The sequence below is a fragment of the Buceros rhinoceros genome, unplaced genomic scaffold, assembly GCF_000710305.1.
Source record: "Buceros rhinoceros silvestris isolate BGI_N320 unplaced genomic scaffold, ASM71030v1 scaffold34655, whole genome shotgun sequence".
In the NCBI taxonomy this organism is placed as follows: Eukaryota; Metazoa; Chordata; class Aves; order Bucerotiformes; family Bucerotidae; genus Buceros; species Buceros rhinoceros.
In genome coordinates this window covers 2127-2506 of record NW_010415180.1, presented here as the reverse complement: position 1 = coordinate 2506, position 380 = coordinate 2127, and the positions used below count along the sequence as shown (strand labels likewise).

General features: G+C 59.2%; 1 protein-coding gene across 1 annotated transcript in view; it reads left to right on the top strand.

Annotated features, from left to right (window-relative positions):
- FBXW5 (F-box and WD repeat domain containing 5) overlaps positions 1-380 on the top strand; it is a gene marked incomplete at both ends in the record, with an annotated part of 9044 nt that overhangs the window by 6576 nt on the left and 2088 nt on the right. The gene's annotated exons all lie outside the window — the stretch shown is intronic.

Genomic DNA, 380 nt, shown 5'->3' with positions numbered 1-380 from the left:
ATGCGGGGCGTCCCCCCCTCCCACTGCGCTGCCAAGCCAGGCGAGGATGGGGCCAGGCCAGGATGGGGCCAGGCCAGGAGCTCCCCACACCTGAGAGTCTTGTTCCTGAGGCAGATGAGAGAAGGGTTTGGTTTGGAAGAGACCTTAAGGATCATCTGGTTCCAACCCCCTGCCATGGGCAGGACAGGACACCTTCTGCTAGAACAGGTCACTTACAGCCCTGTCTGACCTGGCCTTGGACATTGCCGGGGATGGGACATCCACAGCTTCTCTGGGCAACCTGGGACAGAGTGTTGCCACCCTCACAGGGAAGGATTTCTTCCTAATTTGAAACCATCACCCCTTGTCCTGTCCCCAGGACAGGTTCAGCCCCTGCTGAA